Source organism: Lipotes vexillifer, unplaced genomic scaffold, assembly GCF_000442215.2.
Source record: "Lipotes vexillifer unplaced genomic scaffold, Lipotes_vexillifer_v1.1 scaffold522, whole genome shotgun sequence".
In the NCBI taxonomy this organism is placed as follows: domain Eukaryota; kingdom Metazoa; phylum Chordata; class Mammalia; order Artiodactyla; family Lipotidae; genus Lipotes; species Lipotes vexillifer.
This window is the reverse complement of record NW_006780291.1, coordinates 83,908-110,924: the sequence shown is the minus strand read 5'-3', so window position 1 is coordinate 110,924 and position 27,017 is coordinate 83,908. Positions and strand designations below refer to the sequence as shown.

Here is a 27,017-nt window from a genome sequence, read left to right as displayed (position 1 = left end):
AAAAAAAAAAAAAAAGTTAGGTCATATGGTAGTTCTATTTGTAGTTTTTTAAGGAACCTCCATACTGTTCTCCATAGTGGCTGTACCAATTCACTTTGTTATAAAGCAGAAACTAACACACCATTGTAAAGCAATTATACTCCAATAAAGATGTAAAAAATAAATAAATAAATAAATAAATAAAATAGTATTCTGAGGAAAAAAAGGAAAAGAAAAAAGAAAAAAAAAAGTTAGAAATGATTCAGCTTAGAAATGATTAAGCCAAAACAGGCCAAAAGCTAGGTCTCTTGATCCAGGTGGCCAAGTTGTGAATGCAAAGGAAAAGTTCCTGAAGAAAATTAAAAGTGCTATTCCAGTGAACACACAAATGTTAAAAAGTGAAACAACTTTATTGCTGATATGGAGAAAATTTTAGTGGTCTAGATAGGAGATCAAACCAGCTACAACATTCCCTTAAGCCAAAGCCTAATCCAGAGCAAGGCCCTGACTCTTTAATTCTGTGAAGGCTGAGAGAGGTGAGGAAGCTGCAGAAGAAAAGTCTGAAGCTAGCAGAGGTTCATGAGGTTTAAGGAGAGAAGTCGTCTCCACAACATGAAAGTGCAAGGTGAAGCAGCAAGTGCTAATGTATAAACTGCTGCAGGTTATCCAAAAGATCTAGCTAAGATCATTAATGAAGGTGTCTACACTACACAACAGATTTTCAATGTAGATAAAACAGCCTTCTATTGGAAGAAGGTGCCATTTAGGACTTTCATAGCTGGAGAGGAGAAGTCAACGCCTGGCTTCAAAGCTTCAAAGGACAGGCTGACTGTCTAGTTAGGGGCTAACGCAGCCAGTTACAGTGCTCATTTACCATTCGCAAAATCCTAGAACCCTTAAGAATTATGCTAAATCTACTTTGCCTGTGCTCTATAAATGGAACAACAAAGCCTGGACAATAGCACATCTGTTTACAACATGCTTTACTGAATGTTTTAAGCCCACTATTGAGATCTACTGCTCAGAAAAAGATTCCTTTCAAAATATCACTGCTCATTGACAATGCATCTGGTCACGCAATAGCTCTGATGGAGATGTATGAGATAAATGTTTTCATGTCTGTTAACACAGCATCCATTCTGTAGCCCATGGATCAAGGAGTAATTTCAACTTCCAAGTCTTAGTATTTAAGAAATACATTTTGTAAGGCTAAAGCTGCCATAGACAGTGATTCCTCTGATGAATATTGGCAAAGTTAATTGAAACCTTCCGGAAAGGATTCACCATTTTAGATGCCATTAAGGACATTCATGATTCACTGGAAGAGGTCGAAATATCAAAATTAACAGGAGTTTGGATGAAGGTGATTCCAAACCTCATGGATGACTTGCAGGGTTTCAAGACTTCAGTGGAAGATGTAACTGCATGTGGTGGAAACAGCAAGGGAACTTGAATTAGAAGTGGAGCCTGAAAATATCAATGAATTGCTGCAATCTCATGATAAAACTTTAAAGGATGAGGTGTTACTTCTTATGAATGAACAAAGGAAATGGTTTCTTGAGATGGAATTTATTGCTGATGGAAATCTGTGAAGACTGTTGAAATGACAATGAAGGATTCAGAATATTACATAAACTTAGTTGATAAAACAGTGGCAGAGTTTGAGAAGACTGACTCCAATTTTGAAAGAAATTCTGTGAGTAAAATGCTATCAAACAGCACTGCATGCTACAGAGAAATTATTTGTGAAAGGAAGAGTCAATCAATGTGGCAAACTTCATTGTTGTCTTCTTTTTCCTTCCAGTTTTATTGAGATATACTTGACATACAGCACTGTGTAAGTTTAAGGTATAGAACATAATGATCTGACTTACATACATCATGAAATGGTTACCACAGTAAGTTTAGTGAATATTCACTATCTCATATACATACAAAATTAAAGAAATAGAAAAATATTTTTCCTTATGATGAGAACTCAGGATTTACTCTTAACAACTTTTATATATAACAGTGTTAATTATATTTATCATGTTGTGCATTACATCCTTAGTTCTTACTTATAACTGAAGTTTGTACTTTTTTTTACTACCTTCACCCAATTCTCCCTCCTCCTCACCCCCTTCCCCTGGTAACCACAAATCTGATCTCTTTTTCTATGAGTTTGTTTTTGAAGTGTAATTGACCTACAACACTATTTTAGTTTCTGGTACACAACACAGTCATTCACTATTCTATACCTTTCAAGATGATCATCATAAGTCTAGTTACCATATGTCAACATACATAGATATTACATAATTATTGACTATATTCCCCACAATATACATTTCATACCCACGACTCATTGATTTTTGTAACTGGAAGTTTCTACCTCTTAATCTCCCTCATCTATTTCTCTCATGCCCCACCCCTTCCCCTCTGGCAACTACCTGTTTGTTCTCTGTATCTATGACTCTACTTCTGTTATGTCTATTCATTTGTTTTTGTTTTTATTTTTATGTTTTGATTCCACATATAAGTGAAATCATACAGTATTTGTCTTTCTCTGTCTGACTTGTTTCACCTAGTATAATACCCTGTTGTCCCAAATGGCAAGATTTCCTTCTTTTTTATGGCTGAGAAATATTCCATTGTACATATATACCACATCTTATTTATCCATTCATCTATTGATGGGAACTTAGGTAGCTTATCTTGGCTATTGCAAATAATGCTGCAATGAACATAGGGGTGCATGTATCTTTTTGAATTAGTGTTTGCCTTTTCTTTAGATAAATACGCAGGAGTAGAATTGTTGGGTTATATGGTAGTTCTATTTTTAAATTTTGGAGGATTCTCCATACTGTTATCCACAGTGGATGCACCAGTTAGCATCCCCACCAATAGTACTCAAGGTTCCCTTTGCTTTACATCCTTGTCAATGCTTGTTATTTGTTGTATCTTTGATAATAGCTATTCTGACAGGTGTGAGGTGATACCTCATTGTGGTTTTGATTCATAGCGCCCTGATGATTAGTGAGGCTGTTGATGATTAATGATTAATGATTAATGAGCCTGTTGGCCATCTGTATGATTTCCTTGAAAATTGTCTATTCAGGTCCTCTGCCCATTTTTTAATTGAGTTGTTTGGTTTTTTTGATGTTGAGTTGTATGAGATCTTTGTATATTTTGGATATTAACCCCTTGTTGGATATATTGTTTGCAAATATCTTCTCTCATTCAGTAGGTAGCCTTTTCATTTTTTTGATAGTTTCCTTTGCTGTGCAAAAGCTTTTTAGTTTGATAGATTCCCATTTTTTAATTTTTGCTTTTGTTGCTAATGCCTGAGAAGACATATCCAAAAATTATTGGATACATCAAAGAGCATACGGCCTATGTTTTCTTCTAGAAGATTTATGGTTTCAGGTCTTACATTTAAGTATTTAATCCATCTTGAGTGTATTTTTGTATATGGTGTGAGAAAATAATCCAGTTTGATTCTTTTGCATGTAGCAGTCCGGTTTTCCCAACACCATTTATTGAAGAGGCTGTCTTTTCCACACTGTATATTCTAGCCTCTTTTATCATAGATTAATTGCCCATATAAGTGTGGGTTCATTTCTGGACTCTATTCTGTTCCACTGTTCTATGTGGCTGTTTTTGTGCCAGTACCATACTGGAATTTTTGGTGTTTTTTTTTTTTTAATTTATTTCTTATACAGTGGGTTTTTATTAGTTATCTACTTTATACCTATTAGTGTATATATGTCAATCCCAATCTCCAATTCATCCCACCACCACCACCCGCCAACCCCGATTTCCCCCTTTGGTGTCTATATGTTTTTTTCTCTACATCTGTGTCTCTATTTCTGCCTTGCAAACTGGTTCATCTGTACTATTTTTCTCAATTCCACATATATGCATTAATATATGATATTTGTTTTTCTCTTTCTGACTTACTTCACTGTGTATGACAGTCTCTAGGTCCATCCACATCTCTACAAATGACCCAATTTAAAAAATATGTGTAAATGAGTTTATAATAGCTTTTTTAATAAGTATAAAATCAAAATTCTAAGCAGAAAGAGAGTACTATGTCACAACTTAGTTAGAATATTTTTCTTTCTTGGTAGTATATAAGGTGTATCTTCCAACAGAAAGAATCTTTGAATCATTGAAATCTGAAAAGAGAGCTACTTTTTCAGTATAATAAACCAAGTTAGCTCATTGGCTAGTATATTTTTGATTAAAGTTTTTTAGGAAGTTTTAAATTCACATTGAATTTATATATACATGATGTGACTAGAACATAATGAGACTGAACAACACTAAAACTAGTCTAATTACTTAATAGTATTAATAAATCTCTATCTGTATTGATTCATTTTATTTAATTTTATGCATAAAGGTTAATTACCAATTTTTTGTGATTATGTCATGTGTGTATAATCATAAAGCAATCAAATTTCAACATGTTCTGCTTGACTGGTGGGCACTGAAACATCAACAGTTTTAACCTTACAAATTCATTTGCAAAATGACACTCATTTTCCTAGCTGCAGTTAAAACAGCAGCAAAATTTAACATTTGTCCAAATCTCTGAGCAAACTGAACTCAGCACAGGATCATTTTTTTCCTTGAATATCCACAATAGAGGTTTGATGAGCTATATTATTACCATATGTAATAAACAGTTGAGAAAGCACCTCTTGAAAAAATAATATAAAAGATAACATTTGAGTTTTAGTGGCAAGAATTTGAGATTTTATAATACCAGAAATGGTCAGTATATGGAATAAGTAGTTCATGCAAAAACATTTTAATAAGTTTAGGATATTCATAAAATAATCTCATAAATGGGGTGCATGTGTTAGAGTCACTATTGGGCAAATTAAAAATCATCTGGCTGTTTTACAAAACCAACTAAAATGAGGTGGAAAGTTATGTTTATAACCAAGGGGAAGAATTATCTAAGATTAGAACTCGTGTTCAACTTGGAAAAAATGTCAAGCTGACTTTAAACACTGACTAAAATTAAATATTTTGTCTACATGCTATTTTTCTATGATCTGTATGGAAATAAACACAGCAGCTCTGAAGAACAACTGCACAATATTCTACAGTCTTCAATCTATACTAAGAATTTAATAACACTAGTCTTCAAATGTCCTTTCTGTCAGTGGTGTATTTCCCTAAATGGAACCTCTCTGATAGGTGCCTTATGTTACTCCTCCTTCCATTTCAAGACGTTATCACTGTTCTCAGAAAAGGGTCCTCAGACTGAGGAAACCTCTTCAGTCAGCTCTTCTCAACTATCCATAAATGCAATAGAGCTGGGCACCTGATTGACCAAATAAAAACATTCAATATGGCTGACATTCTGAACACAGTCCGAGGTGAAGCCACGCACTATTACACTTTTGTTGTTGTTCATGTTTCCATACCTTTCATCGTGGGAGATAATGCATCTGAATACTGCTGAGAAAATGTTTCCTTCTATACTCTATAACATGACACATTTAAACACAGAGACACATTTAAAACTATTTTTAAGAACTATTTTAGTAAACAGATCTGTAATTGGTACCTTTGCATTGGCCGGTAATCAAATAAACACAGACTAATATTGCTTTATAATTATGTATATGCCCCAATCTTATTTTTTCTACTTTCCAAATATGAATTCCTTCCTACTTGCCATTTTATTTACAATGGTATGTTAAAAAAAAAAAAAAAAGAGGGTGCAGGATAGGAGGAAGCTCAAATGGCTTCAGTTATAGCATGAGAACAAAAATAAAATAAAGCTACTATTGAAAAACATCTATGGAAAACAAGCCTTCTCTTGAACTGAGTCTAAAAAAAAGCCATGAAGAGAAAATTGTCTATTGCAGTCCCATGGTAATAATGAGTAATTTATTAAATATAGAATTGTCCCTTCACAGATACTTTTAAAGGGTTCTAAGGAACTCAAAAAGAAAATTGTTACTCTAATTAATTTGTTTAGGACACATTCCTTCTTAATATAACTTGGCTATCTGCCTTACCATGTTTGTGACATATGGCATCACAGAAAGCAAAGCACAGAGTAAATTCAGGGTCACTGCATAACTAACCACATTGCTGGATGCCCTTTCAATGAAATGGGTTAAAGGAGAAAATGGCCATGTTTTTAAATGGTACACTTCACTTCAAGATGACAACTCAAATTTCAACAAATGAAATATTTATGTGAGCTCAGATCTTAAATTTCAAATGAAGAAAGATAAATTCACCCTAAAAACATGCCATCCCAGGGAAAAAAAATTTTTTCATTATGCTTCCAAATAAGCCACATCAAGAGTCATAGCAAAGCTTACAAACCTAAAAAAAGAAAAAGAAGGGCTTCCCTGGTGGCGCAGTGGTTGAGAGTCCGCCTGCCGATGCAGGGGACACGGGTTCGTGCCCCGGTCCGGGAAGATCCCACGTGCCGCGGAGTGGCTGGGCCCGTGAGCCGTGGCCGCTGAGCCTGCGCGTCCGGAGCCTGTGCTCTGCAACGGGAGAGGCCACAACAGTGCGAGGCCCGCGTACCGCAAAAAAAAAAAAAAAAAAAAAAAAAGAAAAAGAAAAAAAAAGCCTGACAGAGCCAAATCAAGTCACTGATCTACAGGGATTTTCTCCTGAGATTTCTTTTCAGGATAATAAATTCATGAGAACTTGTTTTCTTCTATTAAGACAGTGTCATGTCTTTGGAAAGCTTTCACATCTCCCTCAATATTTAGTGATTCTAAGAAAATTGATTGAATAGAATTCTTTTTTATTCCATAATGCCACCACATCTATTTTCATTTCTAAGATGGTGGTGGATGTCAATGGTTTTACATTCAACTCTCATACAGGAGGGTAAACTTCTATAGATGGTAAATTTATCACAAGAGAGTACCTCTAATGGTAGCAATCTCAGGCCAGGCTGCTTATCCATGAAGAAGACAGTCTTAAGCAAAGAAGCTTCTCAGCACCTTTCAATTTGTACATTCTAGATGGTGTCTGCATGATCAGGCAGTTCTTTGCAGAAGTACCTCAAAAACACATGTACACACAATCTTGCTTTGCATTTGTATGACCTGGACTATACACATAAGGCCTATGTAAATTGGAATATGATGGCAGGGAAAGAAAATGGCCCAAACTGCTTTTCTTTACTTTCTAATTGTGCTCAGTATCAAAGTCTGTAATAGAAGAGAGACCTGCATTTTTTTCTGCATGAGGTTTTTATTCTTGAATGTAAAGGCTATCAGTGGAACACAGAGAGAAAGTTCAAAATAGACTGAAGTGCATATGAGAATTTAGTATATGACTAAGGTCTCCAAACAGAGAGAAAAAGATTGATTATTCAACAAAGGATGTTAGCATAAATGGCTATCCAATTAAAAGAAAACAAAGGCAGACCCCTACTTCATATCATTGACAAAAATAAATCTCAACATAAATTGAAGTTTTTAAAGGAAAATTAAAATAAGTAATAGAAGAAAAATTAGGGCAGTCATTCTAACCTTGGGATAGGGGAGACCTTTCTAAACAACATAAGAAATCAGGATCATATGAAGAAAAAGAATTTACTTAAAGATTAAAAATATTGAGGCATAACAAAGACGTGACTAACACAGGGCTTTCTGTGGTACCATGATATCTTAGTGGTAGGAGGGAAGAAGACACAAAATGCATTGTCTTCCACCCTCATCTTTCCATACTGACATCTGCTGAGAAGCAGATCATCATACCTCGCTATAGCCCCATGCTCTGTGGGGCTGCACTGCTACTCACAGAGGACAGCAAGGTCATGTCAGGTCTGACTGACTCAGTTTCAAGTAATTCCATAAAATCTACATGTGACAGGCAGAATAATGGCCCCCACAAACAAAATTAGGATGTCTACATCTTAATCCCTGGAACCTGTGAATATGTTATCTTACATAGCAAAAAGAACTTTGCAAATATGATTATGTCATGAATTTTAAAAACTGAGATATAATTTACAATCCATCAAAATTTACCACTTTAAAGTATACAATTCAGTGTTTTTAGTGTATTCACAGACTTGTGCATCCATCACCACAATCAATTTTGGAACATTTTCATTATCCTCCCCCAAAATTTCATATCCAACAGCAGTCACTATCCATTTCCCTCCAACTCTCTGAGTCCTTGGAAACCATTAATCTACTTTCTGTATCTATGGATTTACCTATACTAGACTTACATATAAGTGGAATAATACATTATATAGTATGTTTTGACTGACATTGTCACGTAGCATAAAGTTTTCAGTGTTCATCCATATTGTAGCATGTATCAGTACTTCATTCCTTCTTATTGCCAAATAATATTCCATTGTTTGGTTATGCCATACTTTATTTATCCATTTATCAGTTGATGGACATTTGGGCTGTCTCCAGTTTATGGCTATAATGACTAATGCTGTTATGAACATTCATGAACAAATTTTGTTTGTGTGTTTTTTTTTTTTGCGGTACGCGGGCCTCTCACTGCTGTGGCCTCTCCCATTGTGGAGCACAGGCTCCGGACGTGCAGGCCCAGCGGCCGTGGCTCACGGGCCCAGCCGCTCCGCGGCATGTGGGATCCTCCCGGACCGGGGCACGAACCCGTGTCCCCTGCATCGGCAGGCGGACTCCCAACCACTGCGCCACCAGGGAAGCCCCATGAACAAATTTTTCTATGACATGTTCTCATTTCTCTGAGGTCTGGCCTAGGTATAGATATTCTGGGTCAGATGGTAACTCTATGTTTATGCCAAACTGTTTTCCAAAGAGGCTGCACCATTTTATATTACCACCAGCGATGCATGAGGATTCCAAGTTCTCCACATCCTCACCAACACTTGCTATTACCTGTCTCCTAGGTTATAGCCAACCTACTGGGTGTGAAATGGTATCTCATTGTGATTTTGATATGCAATCTCCAAATGGTTAATGATGTTGAGCATCTTTCCATGTGCTTATTGGCCATTTATATATTTTCTCTAGAGTAATATCTATTCAGATCCTTTGCCCATTTTTAAGTGGTCGTTTGTCATTTTATTGTTGAGTGGCAAGCATTTTTTATATACTCTGCATGTAAGTCCCTTGTCAGGTATATGATATGCAAATATTTTCTCCCATTCTGGGTTGTCTTTGCACATTACTGATGGGTCCTTTGAGGCACAAAAGTCTTATATTTTGGTGAAGTGCATTTTACCTGTTTTTCTTTTGTCACTTGTGATTTTGATTGTATCTAAGAAGGCTTTAACTAACCCCATGTCATAAAGATTTACTCCCATGTTTTCTTCAAATAGCTATATAATTTTAGCTCTTACACTTAGGTCCATGATCCACTAGGAATAATTTTTTTTGTATAAGAAAGACATTCAAATTCATTCTTTTGCATATATATATATATATATATATATATATATATATCCAGTTGTCCATTTGTTGAAAAGACTACTCTTTGCCTATTGAATTGTCTTGGCACCCTTGTTGAAAGTCCAATGAGTTACATCTATATATTAAGAAAGTGCTTTCAATGATACATTGCTAAATGAGGAAAACAAGTTACAGAGTAATGTGCATAGTGTGGTCTTATTTTAACAAAAATCAAACATAACTTTATATGTGTGTGTATATATTTATACTTGTATTTATATGTATGTCTGGGTATGCCTTATTTGTAGTTTCTTGGAGATGCATTTTGCAGTCCTGCTTCCTGGCTGTTGTTTCATTCTCTTCAGAGGTCCTAAAGTCCCATGAGGCACTGATCATAGTCAGTGCAGCTCCTGTTTGCACAATTGATAGTTACTTCTTCCCAGCTGTAGCAATGTTTATATTGCCCTTTGCAATGTCAAAGGGCTTCCACCCATGTCTAAAATACTGCCGAATTTACAATCTGGCCTCTCATACATTTCTTTTTGTGTACTCTCTTGCCTCCAGCCAATGAAAACCTTCATTTTCACAAATTATAAGATATTCTTCTTTAGTACTCTTGCTGTACTTCTGGCCAAATCACTTGCATGCTTTTTATCAGGCACTGTGGGTCTTAACTTTTCACCTTGACATAAATTAACAGCAGAAAGAAAGATCATGTTGGGATAAATAAACAGGTTAAAAAACTTAAAAAGGAAAAGAATTGGCTCAGTGGCCATGATACAAGCCAGAAAAAGCATGGGATGGAACACTGATATTTACAGGCCTAAAGCTACAGAGCAATATGGAACAGTTACTCTGATGGCTATAATCCTTTGATCAACCTCTCTGGATTTCGCTGGATGATGAACCGTAAGAAAAATATATTTATTGTGCTTTTTTTGGTACTGCAATGGATCTATTTATCTGGGTGCTAAACTATTTTGGGAAACAACCAACTTAATAAACCATTCACAGGGGAACATATTAGTCTGGAAATTGCAAACTTCTTAACGATTAACTAACTCATATTAGCCCTTCAGTAAACCATTTAACTCTTTGTAAATGGCCCTTATAATACCCACATACCTAAGTAATCATCTTTTGGTAAGTCACACACATAATACCCAACCCATGTGTGCATAAACTAAGATTATATATATTGATTAGCTCTCCCTAGCATCAAAACGTACTCTTTCCACATTAAATATTTCCTATTAGAAATAAACCAACTTATAACCTATTGCTGATTCTGTAATACCTATCCTCCATCGCTGAGTATTTCACAGGAATTTAGTTATATTTACAAAGTAATATTCTGCTACCGTTCAGTCATGTTTCCTCAAAATAACATTGTGAGGTGGTTGTCTAAAAGAAAAACAAAATGTTCAAGTAAATTTCCCATTCTCTCTCTCTCTCTCTCTCTCTGTCTCTCTCTCTCACACACACACACACACACAATTCTGCATTAGAACTTAGTATCTAGGGTACAAATTATTCATTATAAAAATCACCAAGTGTCAGACTTCCCTGGTGGAGCAGTGGTTAAGAGTCCGCCTGCCAATGCAGGGGACATGGGTTCGAGCCCTGGTCCGGGAAGATCCCACATGCCGTGGAGCAGCTAAGCCCGTGTGCCACAACTTCTGAGCCCGCGCTCTGGAGCCTGCATGCCACAACTACTGAAGCTCGCGTGCCTAGAGCCCATGCTCTCTAACAAGAGAAGCCACCGCAATAAGAAGTCTGCGCACTGCAGGGAAGAGTAGCCCCTCTCGCCACAACTAGAGAAAGCCCACCAGCAGCAACGAAGACCCAGTGCAGCCATAAATTAATTAATTAATTTAAAAAATTTTTTTTAAAAATTCACCAAGTGTCCCAATTTATAACATATCAAGTTAAAAGAACAAAAGCCAGATCTATAAGGAAGACAGTTTGTTTGCTTGTCATCAACAAGTCTCCTAAGCGGATTTCAACAAAACTGCTTGCTCTGATTCAACCCCCAAATTTACTTAACATGTATTAGGTGACAGGAAACACAAAAGCAAAGATATGATCTCTACTGTCAAGTTTGTTTGGGAGACAGACATGCACACACTGAGAACTGGGTCAGAGGGGTGATCAGGGTGATATGGAACCAAAAGGTAGGAGGTGATTTATTCAATCTAGGTAAGGACAGGGCACAGGGGGTGGGGAGAGAGTCATGAAGGACTACTAGAATAGATAGCATTTAAGCTAGATCTTGCCTCTCCAGATGAGTATGATTTCACCAGGAAGAAAATAAAGGAAAGGACATTTCAAGCAAAGAGGACTATAAGGGAAAACATAAAAATTAATATAGGTATTTATAATAAATATAAAATTAGATAGTATATTCATAGAATCCTAAGTAGAGAGCCAGTATGTATTTATAAAAAAGTTATGCTGGGAAAGATGGTAAAGCTCTTCTGGGAAGTATTCAATTCATCGTTAGAAAAAAAATCAGTGTGTTCCTGTGTGATGTATTTCTGACCCGTCCTTATGTACCAATGGAATTGGCAAAGGGCAGAAATGAGGCAGGGAGCAAAACTAAAGCAGGAGGCAACCTCTGGATACACTGAGTGCACTGAGTGATGGGATCAAGACAACCCAGTGAGTGACCCTGGTAGGAGGCCTGTAGAAGAAATGGCGGCCGGGGCGGGGGGAACATATAAATTAGAGAAAGCAAAATAGAACTTAGAGGTTCATGGAGGATAACATAAGCAGTCCTTTGGCCACTTGCTCTCCTAAAAATAGAAGCATCACCAGAGACATTTGGCAAGATGCCAACGACCCTGGAGCTCAGAACTCAGGGAAGAATTCTTCAGTTAGAAGTGTTTGAAGTCAAAGGTGAATGACTCTGTTTTAATGAGAGGCAACATGATTTAGTGTTCAAGAGTTTAGGCTCAGGCCACCACTTTCTGCTGGACTTTCAACAAGCCACTTAATCTCTATTTACCTTGGTTTATTCATTTCTAAAATTGGGAAATAACAGTGTCTACCTCATAGAACCGTTATATAGATTAGAAAGGTAATATATGTAAAGTACTCAGAACAACCAGGATCCAGGCAGAGAAGCCAAACCCCAGGAATCTGTTTTCAAGTATGTTGGATGTGCTGAAAGATTAAACAGGGGAACATGAAGCAATCCAGAAATTAACAAGTACAGGAAGTCTCTCTACCCCATACGACTGGAAAGCAAAGGGAGGAGGTAATTTTAACAGTGCCTAAGAGCTGGAAGAAGCCGGAACCATGAGAAAGACATAGCCACTTCCGGAGATCCTACTGGAAACATAAAGATGGGGACATACCCTGTCTCCAGTCCTCCAACCTCCCGCCAGCACTTATTTTCTGAAATGTGCTAGAAGCCAGTTGGTAAGGGAGTCTAGAAAATATAGTTATCTGGGAAAGGGGAAGGGCTGGAAATAGGTCTGATGCCAAGTAGGCAAATGATTGGAAGGCCTCTCAAGAAATGTTAGCAGCTATTACTATATTTTATGTTTGATCTGGGATACAGCAATCACTTTGCTTCCCTCTACCCAGGAAAGCCCAGGTGATTCTGGGCTGATTCTAAATTCTTCTGTGAGAAGATTGCAATTATAGCTATAAATAAAATCTGAAATTCAGAATAAAAGTCAACTCCAGAGGAATCAGACAGTAGCTGACATCATGAGATCAGCCATAGAGTACATAGAGAGGGTAGAGAAGATCTGAAGATGGAGCATTAGGAAACACTGACATTTAAAAGGATACAAATCAGTGATGGAGTATAATCTGTAAAAAAATTGAATCACTGTGCTGTACATCTGAAACTAATAGAATATTGTAAATCAACTGTGCTTCAATTGTTTAAAAAGCAGTAAAATTGTATCCATTTGCAGATGACATGGTATTATATATGTAGAAAACCCTAAAGACTCCACACACACACACACACACACACACACACACACACACACAAACCTGCTAGAACTAATAAACAAATTCAGTAAATTTGCAGGACTCAAAAGCAGTATACAAAAAAGCAGTTGTGTTTCTATGAACTATCAGAAAAAGAAATTAAGAAAACAATCCCATTTACAAATACCATCAAAAAGAATAAACACTTAAGAATAAATTTCAACAAGGAGGTGAAAAATCTGTGCACTGAAGATCATAAGACATTGCTGAAAGAAATCGAAGAAGGCACAAATAAATGGAAAGATATTCCATATTCATGGACTGGAAGAGTAAGTTCTGGAGAGCTAATGTACAACATGGTGATTATAGTTGGTAATACTGTATTATATATACTCGAAGCTGCTAACAGGGTAGATTTTAAATTGTTCTCACCACAAAAAAAGAAGTGGTAATTATGTGATGTGATGCAGGTGTTAGCTAATGGTATGGTGGTAATCATTCTGCAATATATGAGTGTATCAAATCAAAACACTGTATACCTTAAACATACAGAATGTTATATGTCAATTATATCTCAATAAAGCTGGAAAATAAATAAATAAAAGGAGGATCTTTTTCTGTCATCCCTTCCTGAACTCCTATTACACTTATAGTTGAAGCTGAACAGTTTCACTGTCTCTAATTTTTTCAGATATACTAATTTTTGTGTTCCCAGATTTCAGCCTTGATTACTGGGATTGGCTCTTATATTTATTTTACAGTCGTCACCTCCCCAATGTGCCCAACACACATTTAGCAGTCAGTGAATAATTTAGGAGTGATTTTAGGAACCTCTAAAGAAGGAAATAACAGTTTCTCTTGGCAACTCAACAACAGACCTAGAAATCCCTGAGTTATCCAACTACTCTCCCCTTTCCCTCTAACTCTGAAGTTAAAACAATCTCTGCTTTCTTCTTCCTAACCCATTGGACTGACTTAGCTCTCGTTATTCCCCTGTGCAGGTAATCAGACCGAGGATTAGGGCTAGGTGGGCTGAAGCAGAACTAGGCAAGACTGAACAACTATACGCCTTAACTTCATCCTTACTTGCTCAAATTTAGCCAGCCCCACTTCCAACCTGACTGTATCTACTCCTCTGACTACCAGTCACTGCCTATATACTTCAACTGTCAGGAAAGCCATATTTACAGAAATTCAGCCTAACATTCCAATGTCTCCATTTAGAAATGGCCATGGGATATGGATTACAGACTAGGTTTCAAATTCTATTTCTGTCACTTACTAGCTGAGTGACTATATATTAATTCCTAGGGATGCTATAATAAAATACCATAAACTTGGAGGCTTAAAACAACAGAAATTCATTATCTCACAGTTCTGGAGGCTAGAAGTCTAAAATCAGAATGTCAGCAGGCCCATGCTCCCTTTGAAGTCTGTAGGAGAATCATTCCTTGCTTCTGCCTAGCTTCTGGTGCTCTAACTGGTCTACCTGCTAAACTGTCTTCTGTACATGTGGATATGCCTGCCTCCACCACACACACACACATACCGTGCTATCCTGCTCCCTCCTCTACCAGTGTCAGGACTAACATGCTGCTCCAATCTCTTCTCTCGGCAGATGTTCAGATAAACACAGGACAGAATGCATCAGATCATCCCAATGCACTGAGCCTTGCCCAAGCCCTCAGTGCTGTGACTCAAGTCCATTTCCTTAATATTAAATATATTACAAGGTAATATTTAAACTTGACTGAGCTCACTACCATTTTTTCTTCCTTTGAAGAATATACTGAAAGCAACGGCCTTCCCTCCAGATGGAAAATAATTCAGTGGGCAGCACCACTGTGTCCAGCCTCTTTTTCACACCCTCATTTCTCACTCATTCCTCTAATTCACTGAAGCTCAAGGCTAAAGAGAGGAAGCATTCTTTCCTCTAGACAGGCAAGTGTATAGTTCAGCTCACTTTCTGTTTCTATGTTAAAACAAGATCAAGGGTTACTGGAGGCGAGGATTTTCTGTTCATGTGCAGCAATAGCACCTTCCAGTTTTTAATAAATCTAAAACAATCTTGTTTTCTTTTCTATAATTAGGATGTAAGCCAGTCCCTGTCAGGCTGACTCATTCAGCTCCCCACGCACTGTGACTAGAGTGTCACTGTTCCAGAATTGCGGTACGGAGTGCTTTTGTCTGGGTCTGTGGCATAAATAGAACAAAGGAAAAGATTTTCCTGAGAGAAAACCTTGAAAGCCAAGAAAGGATAACCTTTTCTCACACTGAGGGCTGGGGGTAGGGGTGAAGGAAGAGTAAAACAAACCCATGTCCTTCCTCTGGCTTTCCTGTCTTCAAAGGGAGTCAGGGCCCACATGACTTCCTTCCCAGGCACTGGCTGACAATGTTAAAATTGCCCAGCAAGTTCCCCATACCATAAGACAGTTAGCCAGGTTGTTAGTTTACTTCTCTAGAAGACAAATATCCTAACCTAGTACCTCTTTCCTCCAGTATTCATGTACAAGGAAACTTGAAAAGAGTTTATAGAGAACTTAAAGAGCCATTTGCGTATCCTCTAGGGTTACTCCTCATTTGACAAGAGGCAGCCTTGGAAAGAGAAGCATCTTTCTAAGTGTCAGGAAGTAGGGCACACAGGAAATAGTCACTCTCCCCTATGTATTAAGTGGGTGCCACACTTTCCTCCTTTCTCCTCTGAAGCCTTCCCTAATGAACCTTAAGTGCTCTTGTCACTTAACTACTGGCATCCCTTAGCCAACAAGTGACACAGTCATATAGTCACCTCTATTAGTTTGTACTTAAGTCTCTATTCTGCTTCCTCTGTGAGCACTTTGCTTTCCTGTTGCAGGTCTTAGTTAGTACCCTCAGTCTTGTAGCATAGCTCAGGGTATATAAGCCTGTATCTCTCACTATACTGTAAATCCTTTAACATAAGGGATTCTGTGCACCACTCACCCCCTGCTAAGGCCTTGCATTCTTGCTCAAAAATGCTTGTTGAATGAAAAATTAACAGGTGCTTTTATAGGCCTTTTTCATTTATATGTCCATAAATTCTTGATTGACACTGCAATTTCTTTAGAAACACCTATTTCCAGTATGCCACTCTCTTCTTCCCATCTACCAACACACCCATAAACACACACACACACACATTCACACTTTGTAGTTTAAGCAAAACTAGCAACCAATTAATAAATATTTCACGAGCTATACCCAGTAGGACCACAGCCCTGTTGCTCCTCGATGTGTACTGGGTTGGCCAGAAAGTTCATTCGGTTTTAAGTAAAAATAAAAGACACATTTTTCATTTTCACCAAGAACTTTGGGTATTCATTAACCAAAGGAACTTTTTGGCCAACCCAATATTATCTTTCTGATCTATGTGCATATATGCATTTAAAGAATGAAGAAAGCAAGAACAACAACAACAACAAAAATCAAGCAGCCAAGAAGACAAAACCTACTATCTTATTCCTGGGATTCCAGGAAGCGATCTTAATATTACCGTCATATAAAAATAAATGAGTACAAATAAATACTCTAATCAGGTCCTCTAATTAAATCCAGCCTGCATAGATATTCTTTAAAAAATATTTATTGAATGCCTACTATGAACCACACAGTATCCTAGGAGCTGAGGATAAAGACCTTGTGCCGAGTCCTTTCCCTGGGATCTGACCTCTGAAGCCCAAGCCTCAGCTCCCAGCCCCCACCCTCCCCGGGGGGAGAGCAGACAAGCCTCTCAGGTTATCCTGTCATACCAAAGTACTACTCTGTGCCAGCTGATTTTGTAGAATATGAAAAAAGAAACCCTGGTAGTCAGAAGCGATTTCCTAGCAACTGTGGCCGTGATGGAAAACTGTTTCTCTGGGGACAAGCCCTTTATGTCATCGCAAAAACTCCTGGCTGATGAATTAATTAGTCCTGAAGACATTGATCCTGTTCAGCGTTATGTCCCACTACAGAATCAACGTAATGTGAGCATGAGGTTTTCCAATCAGGGCCCACTGGAAAATGATTTGGTTGTTTATGTAGCGCTCATAGCAGAAAGCCAACGCCTTCAAGTTTTCCTCAACACACGTGGTATTCAGACTCAAACTCCTCAACAGGTAGAACCCATTCAGATCTGGGCCCAGCAGGAGCTTGTGAAAGCTTATATCCATCTGGGGATCAATGAAAAATCAGGACTCTGCGGAAGGCCAGATAGGCCCATTGGCTGCCTCGGTACATCAAAGATTTATCACATTCTAGGAAAGACTGTGGTTTGTTACCCTATCATCTTTGACCTAAGTGATTTCTACATGTCTCAAGATGTTTTACTGCTGATAGATGACATAAAGAATGCACTACAGTTTATTAAGCAATACTGGAAAATGCATGGACATCCACTTTTCCTTGTTCTCATCCGGGAAGACAATATAAGAGGTAGCCGATTCAATCCCTTATTAGATATGCTGGCAGCTTTTAAGAAAGGAGTGGTTGGAGGAGTCAAAGTTCACATTGATCGTCTACAGACACTAATATCTGGAGCTGTGGTAGAACAACTTGACTTCTTACGAATCAGTGACACAGAAGAGCTTCCAGAATTTGAGAGTTTTGAGGAACTAGAAGTTCCCAAACATTCAAAAGTCAAACGACAAAGCAGCACCTCCAATGCTCCTGAACAAGAACAGCAGCCAGATGTCACCATTACTGAATGTAAAAACAAACCCACCCATGAAATTCTTCAAAAACTGAATGACTGTAGTTGTCTGGCTAGCCAAGCCATCCTGCTGGGTATACTGCTCAAAAAAGAAGGGCCCAACTTCATCACAAGGGAAGGTACCATTTCTGATCACATTGAGAGAATCTATAGAAGAGCTGGCAGCAAAAAACGTTGGCTGGTGGTGTGCCATACAGCAAGCCTTTTAGTAAACTAGTGGACAGCCTGGCCCCATCCATTACTAATTTTTTAGTGCAGGGCAAACAGGTAACTCTGGGTGCCTTTGGACATGAAGAAGAGGTTATCTCTAATCCTTTGTCTCCAAGAGTGATTAAGAACATCATCTATTACAAGTGTAATACTCACGATGAGAGGGAGGCGGTCATTCAGCAAGAACTGGTCATTCATATTGGCTAGATCATCTCCAATAACCCGGAGTTATTCCGTGGCATGCTGAAAATACAAATTGGGTGGATAATCCATGCTATGGAGTATGAACTACAGATCCGTGGTGGAAACAAGCCAGCCAGAGACTTATATCAGTTGTCACCTAGTGAAGTGAAACAGCTTCTGTTGGGTATTCTGCAGCCTCAACGGAATGGAAGATGTTGGCTGAACAGGCGTCAGATGGATGGGTCTTTGAATAGAACTCCCCCTGAGTTCTATGACTGAGTGTGGCAGATCCTGGAGAGCACACCCAATGGAATCATTGTAGCCGGAAGGCATCTGCCCCAGCAGCCAACCCTGTCAGATATGACCATGTATGAGATGAATTTCTCTCTCCTTGTTGAAGACACGTTGGGAAATACTGACCAGCCAAAATACAGACAGATAGTTGTGGAGTTACCAATGGTTGTATCCATTGTACTGGAAAGAAACCCTGAGCTAGAATTTCAAGACAAAGTAGATCTAGACAAACCGGTGAAAGAAGCATTTCATGAATTTCAAAAAGATGAGAGTCGACTAAAAAAGCTGAAAAACAAGATGACATGACTTCCTTTTACAGTACTCCCCACCTGGGAAAAAGAGGAACACGCAGCTATTTGACAAAGGTCGTGATGAATTTGCTGCTGGAAGGAGAAGTCAAGCCAAGCAATGATGACCCATGTCTGGCTAGCTAGTGAGGAAGGTGTTAGAGACTCTGTTGAGGCAGGTTTTCCAGAAGTGTGTTGAGTTTGTGTTGAAGCTTAATCAAGGCAGCCATTAATGTGTGGGCTGATCATGCTGGTGAGTAGTTGCCACACCCTTGGCAGAGTTATTGGACCTCTTGCATGCCATAAGCAATGTGATGGTAAGAACTGCTTATAATCAAGTGAAAGTAAGTTCTCATGATTATGCCCACTAAAATAATAATCTTTACTGAACAATAGTAATTGTTTATGAATTGAAAGTTCACCACTGCATGTTTTATGATTACAGAGCTCATCAAAATGAGTCTTTGCACTTTGGATTAATTCCCACCTAACTGCCAATTAAATGAATTTTCCAACTAATTACGCATACTAGGAATGAAAATATATTGAAAGAATGGTAATTTTTTTAAAGTGGCATTATAATGCTAGAAAAAAATACCAGTATGCATCATAAAAGCAAAATCAGCCAGCTGATATTTTGATTCTCAAACTGCATTATTGATAATATTTTAGTATACAGAGCTATTGTACAATTTTTGCCTTGTAAACATGATTGTGGTTTTGTATTTGTGCTAACTGTAGTGGTTGAACTAAAATAATAAATCTATGCCTATGCCTGATCAAAAAAAAAAAAAAGACCTTGTATCTTGGAAGCTCATATTCTATAATGGGTGGGAACAGACAATAAACAATATATACATACAAGAGGTCAGGTAGAGTCAGTGTACAAAGGGAAACACAACAGTTCAGGGGATAGAAGGAGGAGCATAGAGGGAAAGCTTTGATTTTTCATAGAAACTTGTTATTAAATTTAATTTTCGATAAATACACACCTTTCTCTCACCCTTATCCACTCTGGAGAGGAACAGAAATCCTCCCATCCCCTACATGTGGGGACTTCAATGTATGAGGCCTGAGATGTGAGGACGGCATACAAAGGGGATTTACACCTCCATTACCCTGAGGTCAGCTTGAATAAAGTGAAAGCTAAGCCATGTAGATATATGGCAGAAGGGCATTTTAGGAAGGAGAAAGAACAAATGCAGAGTCCCTTAGAGGGGGAGTGTTTAGCACATTTGAGCAAGAGCAGCTGGGCCAGCATGGGTGAAGAGTGAGAAATGGAAAGAGATAAAGGCGGGCCTTGCGTAGTGAATGACCCTTCAGAAACTGGCATTAATTTGATGTCTCTGAAAAAGGGAAAGGCTTGAAATAAAGTAAAACCAAAGGAGGACGGGAGGTGAGAAGAAAGAGAAAGGAAAAAATCCTAAGTCTACATGCAAGTAGCTTTGCTTCTTTGTTGTTAATGGATGTGCTAAATTAATTTCAGAAGGAACTTGTTAAAGTCTCTCTGCTCATCTCTTACAGCCGCCTTCCTCTCTAACCCTGATGTCAATGTCTAACTTCTGATGTCTTCATCCAGAGCCATAACTATTTACAAGCCCCAATGACTGGTTTCCTTCTCCATTCTATTCCATTTCAACACAACCACATTGCTTGTCACAGCAATCTTCGTAAAATCGGTAACTTATCATGTTTTTCTCATCTGAGTCTTCCTTTTAAGTTTCCTTCTCTAACCCAAGTACCCCACACTCTATTCCAAACTGCAGTCCCCACTCTAGATTTAGTAGCTATTCCCAGAACACACCAGGCACTTTCATTTTTATCCATACTTCACCTGGAGTACTCCTCCCAATACCTCTCATTCTATACATCCACTCCAATCACCCTACCTCTGTAAACCTCTGACAACATCCCCATGTGTATTCCATCGCCATGGAAGAATACATCATTTCCTCCCATATGCTTGCATGATACTTTACATATGTCACCACTGTAGCTCTTATCACATTTTATCGGAATGTGGTTATTAGATGGCTCTCTTCCTTGCAGGATGTGAGTTCTTTTAAGGTTAGGAACACCATACTCTTCATTTTTATAGAGTAACACATTTTTTTTTTTTTTTTTTTTTTCAGTACGCGGGCCTCTCACTGCTGTGGCCTCTCCCGCTGCGGAGCACAGGCTCCGGGCGCGCAGGCTCAGCGGCCATGGCTCACGGGCCCAGCCGCTCCGTGGCATGTGGGATCTTCCCGGACCTGGGCACGAACCCGTGTCCCCTGCATCGGCAGGCGGACTCTCAACCACTGCGCCACCAGGGAAGCCCATATTTTAAAAGATGTTTAATAACTATTTCTTGGATTAAAAACTAGAAATAATAGGAAATGACAATGAAAATGGGGAAAGTCTCAAAGCAGAATTAGAAAACATGAGAAATCAAGATGGTAAAGAGATTTGCAAAGTCAGCAGAAAGAAAAAAACATCACAAAAGATTAAAGCCAGAACAAAACTTTTATCTTCTTTAATCACTTAATTTGGTAAGGGGTAGAATTGGGATTCAGAGTGCTCAAGCAGCAAATAAGCAGAAGACCTTGAACTCAAGTCTCATTGTTTGGTCCACAGTTCCTAGAGAACAACACAAACCACAGACACAAAGCACCTGTAGATTGTCCTGCTCACCTGCAGACTATGCCTCTCTCACTAAGATGGAAAAAGTTTGAAGCAATTTTAATGCACCATCAAGTTCTTTTAAAGCATTTTAATTTTACTTTTATTTACTTAAAAACTTTTTTCATATGGCAGTTTTACTCCCCTGCATATACTCTGTATATGTATATTGGTATAATACCAGTTCATGGTTTATGAAGCAGTAACCTATCATTTCACCAGGTTCTCACAACAGTCCTTTGCGTTTTTGGTTTCAATTAGTTATTTTTCCCTTCACTATTCCACTGCTTCCAATAACTCTAAAAGGTCACTTAAGATATCAAATAGGCAGCGGAAAATACCATCTGCACTTCTATAGTTTAATATAGATGCACTGAAGATGGGACATCAGGAGCACTGGGTTCTGATGCTGCTCTGCCAACCTTGAGCTGTCACTTAACCTTCTGTGCCTCAGTTTATGCATCCAGAATTCAGGGAGGCTTGACCAGATCACTGGTTTCCAAATCTGGCTAGGCATCAAAACTATCTGGAGGCCTTAATCTTCTAGATCCCCTTCCCAGAACATCTCAGGGGATGAGGACCAGAAATCTGTATTTTAAAAGCTCTCCAGGTGATTCTGATGAGCGGTCACGTCGGGAAATCTCTAAACCAGATGATGTCTCAAGTCCCTGCTTGCTCTAAAACTATGAATAAACCATTTTTCTCTTTTGCATCCATTGCTTTTTGTGCAAATCAGTCTTTAGATCCAGACACTGGGTTCCTCTCTGTGGCCTGGAGAAAACAGACTTAAGATGGTAAGGCTAGCAAGACCTCAGAATTAATGTCTTTGACTATATCCTGGCCAACAGGACCACATGAGAGCATAGTTTTCTTTTCTTTATTTTCCAACAGTAGGCTTCTTAAGTGAAAGAACTCACATATTTTCCAGAAGGGTCTGACTGTTCTCAACAATGTAAGGGTTTATTATTATTATTTTCATCTGTTAACATTTCCCGTTGGACTCTAAAAGCCATCTAAAACACTGAAGAAACTCAATGTCTTGTGTCTTATTTAACAAAATACACTAAAATGATAAAATCAAGATGGAGTTTTCAACAAATTACTGATGCACAGATGGTGTTAAGGAGAAAACAACAAAGACAAGGAAAGAGACACCTCACCGTTACAAATTTTAAAACTTTAGTTTTATTTTATTTTTTGTTTTTCTTTTTAGTTCAAATAAGAATTTTTCTGCTTCTCGAAAATCAACCTAATAACCCAACTGAAAAAAAGAGTAATACATAAACCACAAAACTAACTCATTGGTTGGTATAGCAAAGGGCACAGCATAAATTAGGAAGCCTAAAACTTGAAAGAGTACCAGGAGTTGAATACATGTAATTAACTAATCTTAATCTTCTTTTGTTTCTCTCTTTAACTCACTGATTACACAGTGTAAGATTAAGACAAAGCCTTAAAGTCTTTCACTGGAGACTCCCCTCCAAATTCATTCTGCCCAATCACCTTCTGGGCTAATGAGTGATTTCACCAACAGTAAATCCACTGTTACTAGATCCAGACTGTAGTTGTTTATCTTATTCACAATTATGTCATGAAAACAGTCACGTCTTTCTAAAATCATGATACTCAACATTCATTTACTTGTTTAAAAAGAATTTATGAATTAGGCACATGAAATGATGACTAAGTCTCTACCTGTTTTGAACATTCTAGAAGAGAAGGCACATAAGTAAATAACCTGACAGTGCAATTAGTGCAATAAAAAGTAAAATTTTGTAGGGTATCAAGGATAGTTTCATAGCAAAAGAGATATTTGAAGTAAGTCTTGAGAAATAAGTAGAGTTTGCCCTGTAGTCAAGGAGGGAAGCACTTCCAAGCAGAGAAAGCATGGAGTAAAAAGCTCTTGAAGGAGTGGTGGGGGGGCACACTTGGGGAGATAATATGAGCCAGGTGATGGCTAAGAATAGCTGGGCAGCATTTCCACTATAGCTTTTTCTGTGTTACACTTATGATATCTTCTTCTTATATCGGTCTTCCTTTCAAGAATTAGTTTAAAGCCTCTAAAACATTAACAAATTCTTTGAAAATGTTTTCTTCTTGGTTGTCCAGAAATACGTTACCATTTACCATTCCCTAGTATTCTGGTCAAACACCACAGTCCAGAAAATCAAATCTTTTTTATTAATCCCTCTACATAATCAGTGTCCACTTCCCATATCCTACTTTTTTCTGATTCTACCTACCTCCCCCACTTCTCTGTACAAGTTCTTTATTTTTCTACAAAGAATTTCAAAGTCAATTAAAATACATTTTAGGCTTCCTAATGACTACATTAATATTCTGAAGAATATCAAATAGGTAGTCCTTAATAGATTTCATAAAAGTCAAGTTTTAGACATATATTTAGTAATAGTTGTGCTTTAGTGTGTGACTAAAGTTCAGACTTTGATAGAAAAGAAATTGAGTAAAAAAAAAAAAATCCTTTAATTCAGTTGATTATTCCTCTTAGAAGCCTGGCTGTTCAAACCTCAAGCCCCTCATGTAAGTACTACCAGCCTTTGATTGTAGTTTATATAAATGATATCACTTTAGAAAGAAATAGATAGCACTGGAAATGCTATAATTTTATAAAACCAAAAATTACACTGTTAACACTAACTTTCCACTCAAAATTTCAAAACACACACACACACACACACACACGCATGCACACACACCACACACACACACACCACACACCCCAGTTTGGTCCTGAACGAATTTGCCAGCTTTGTTGCCAGTGGCAGGTCTCAAAAGCTGGCAGGCCCAAAGCATGAAAGCATGTTCACCTCCTCACCTATACATGCTCAACTAAAAATGACTGAGGCTCTTCTGTTCCAAATTTAAAACACGTAAAAGCATTGAGACGGAACACTTGCCTCACCTAGCATGGCCTTGATCAGTTTTCCTGATCTTTGTCGTGAAAAGTTGCACGAGCAGACCTGGAGGGTTTTAGAAACTTAGGACTTGCTCAAGCCATGCTCGACCTTGGTTTTATCTGACCTGGTGCCTTCTTTGTGATCATCTATTTGTATGTTTTTCAATAACCCTCTTTTGATGTGGGCAGCTAGAAGATTTTAGTCCAGAACATCTCCAAAATTCAAATGCACCATTTTAATGATTTTTAATTTAAAAATAATCACTCTGGATACAGGAGCTCTGTAATTTTTTATTTGAAATATCTTGTTTGATTCCTAGCACCCTTTGTCTCATAACAGCTCCTTACTGCCAACAGAAAATGACCACATCAGAACCAAATCCGTCTATCCTCAAGTAACAGACATTGGTAGAGACACTACATTCTGAGACTGTTCGTCAGCCTTTGGCTGGTAGGGTTTAAATTCTGATTTACATTGGTTGCTCCAGAGATAAGACTTACAACTTTACAATCACTGAGATGGGCTCTGATTCTTTTCATATAGACAGAGAAATGGGAGAGAATGGTAGGGCAAAGAGTGGGGAAAACAGTTCAAAATTCAGCGGTAAAAAGAAAGACACATACAGAGGGTATGTGTATATATGTCGTCTTCATTTACTCTATTTCCTTTAATTTACCTTAACTTACCCAGGTTTTACTTGCTCAGACTGAGGTCACAGTGTAATGTAGATTCTATAGGCCCAGCAGGAGTATAAAGTTTTAATATTTTTTTATAAAGCCTTGAAAAACTATTTGTGGAATTTACCCCAATAAAATGACTTTTTTTTTTTTTGGCCATGCTGCACAGCTCGTGGGATCTCAGTTCCCAACCAGGGACTGAACCCGGGCCACAGCAGTGAAAGCCCTGAATCCTAACCAGTAGGCCACCAGGGAACTTCCCCCCCAAATGACATATTTAGAGGCAGAAATAAAAATACAAATTTAGGGACTTCCCTGGTGGTCCAGTGGTTAAGAATCCACCTTCCAATGCAGGGGACACAGGCTCGATCCCTGGTCGGGGAACTAAGATCCCACATGCCGTGGGGCAACTAAGCCCGCGCACCACTATTACTGAGCCCACGTGCCACAACTACGGAGCCCACGCATTCTGGAGCCCATGTGCCACAACTAGAGAGAAGCCTGTGCGCCACAACTAGAGAGAGGCCTGTGCACCGCAACTAAGAGCCTATGCAGCCAAAAATAAATAAATATTTTAAAAAATACAAATTTAATCTCTCACATTGCCTTAAATTTATATAGCTTCAAATTTTTTTGTTAGTGTGCCTTTCCAATTAGTTTTTTTACCATGAATGTGACAATATGAATATATATCATATCATAATTTATCATGAATATAACACATTATTAATATTATGATAATGCACTTTTGAACATATGAAGAGTATGCATGCTAGATTACTCGCTGTGGAGAACACTGATTATACAGGAACTGGTTTAATGTTTGAGGTATACTGTATTCTACTAAGCAAAATCAGTCTACTTAATCCATCAAATTAATTGTTTCTTCTTCTTTGTATTAGACCCCCAGTATATCGGCTGCCCTTCTATACTGCCACTATCTTCCTTAGGAACTTGCTTAGAAAAGAAAGAAGATATATGTTCAGAAGTAATAGAGCTTCAAAGGTATGACATGAAAGGCTACTCCTGTCTGTAATGAGACAATGCTTAGAAATGAGAGATCCTAGGATGACTATGATCTCTTTACTGATGTCTCATCTTGGCCTATGTCCTAATTTGTTCCTAAGATGTCTCACCAGCCTTTTGGGCTTTGCTTATGCAAGACTCTTAGTCCACTCTATAAATATATCCTTGCCTTAACCCCATACCAAGAGTGTTAATCTTTCACTATTCCTTCCATTTCCACCAAAGACAATACAGTTAGCTTCTTTCAGTACACCAGGTCTCTACTCCACAGCCCTGTCCTCTTTGAATTTAGATCATTCTGCACTCACTCCACAGCTGTCTCTTTGCATTCATTCCTGGCCCTATATGAGAAAAGGTATTTCCCGCATAACCCTACAGTGTTCTTCTCTGGAAACCAAAACAACCTCTATAGACTTTATAATCTCCTTTCCTGAAATTAATTCTATCTGAATTCTAGGTGCAGAAATCAGACCCCACATTTGTTTTCTCCCTAGCCAATTACCATTTTGCATATTTTGATTCTTTTCTCTGACTAAGCAGTCCTTATTTAGTTAGTTCCTATGGTTGGTCAATTATACTCTGAGATAGGTCACAACTCCTCATCTATTTTTCTGGGCCCGGTTTCTTAAATTGCCATGTAGTCCGGACTATGCTATTCCTCTTGTTCTGTATCTACTTTTTTCCTCCTCTAACATGACAGCTTCTCTTGATGCCCCCAAAAGAATAATGAATTCCCTTCCATGCAC

The 27,017-nt window shown here is 38.1% G+C and overlaps 1 pseudogene; it reads left to right on the top strand.

Moving 5' to 3' along the window:
* The window catches only part of LOC103079297 (phosphorylase b kinase regulatory subunit beta pseudogene), a 73,636-nt pseudogene extending 54,500 nt beyond the window's left edge, over positions 1–19,136 (top strand).
* The last annotated feature ends 7,881 nt before the right edge of the window (positions 19,137–27,017 follow it).